Below are 528 nucleotides of genomic sequence, written 5' to 3'. Positions count from 1 at the left end.
ATCTCTTTTGCATGTTAATATTTTTGTTCTCAAATCAATTTATTAATTTTTATTTTTAAGTCTTATTATTTTAATTCACGTGAACGAGAAAGCCTTTCGAGTCTCTTGGGAAGAACGATATTAGGTTTTACCAATTATATTACTTGAACGATTTGGTACGCTTGCCAATCCGTCAACAAGGACCTATTCAAACAACATGGCACAACATTGAATATGAGCACAACCTACCACCCGAATATAAATGGACAAGCAGAAGATTCAAATAAGACCCTAGAAACTTATTTAAGGTGCTTTAGCTTAAAAAGACTAAAGGCTAGAATAACTTCCTATCCTGGGCAGAATACTGGTACAACACCAGTTTCCAAGGATCAGCCAAACGTACCCCATTTTAAGTAGTTCATAGAAGAGCCCTCCATCCCTAACATGGTTCATTTTATGGGAAACAGCAGTAGAGGCAGTGGCCCAAGAGTTGTAGAGCCGAGATGAGGCCCTCAAACAACTACATTATCACTTATTAAAAACGCAAGA

This window comes from Vigna radiata, unplaced genomic scaffold (assembly GCF_000741045.1).
Source record: "Vigna radiata var. radiata cultivar VC1973A unplaced genomic scaffold, Vradiata_ver6 scaffold_43, whole genome shotgun sequence".
Lineage (NCBI taxonomy): Eukaryota > Viridiplantae > Streptophyta > Magnoliopsida > Fabales > Fabaceae > Vigna > Vigna radiata.
Note: the sequence above shows the minus strand (reverse complement) of the source record.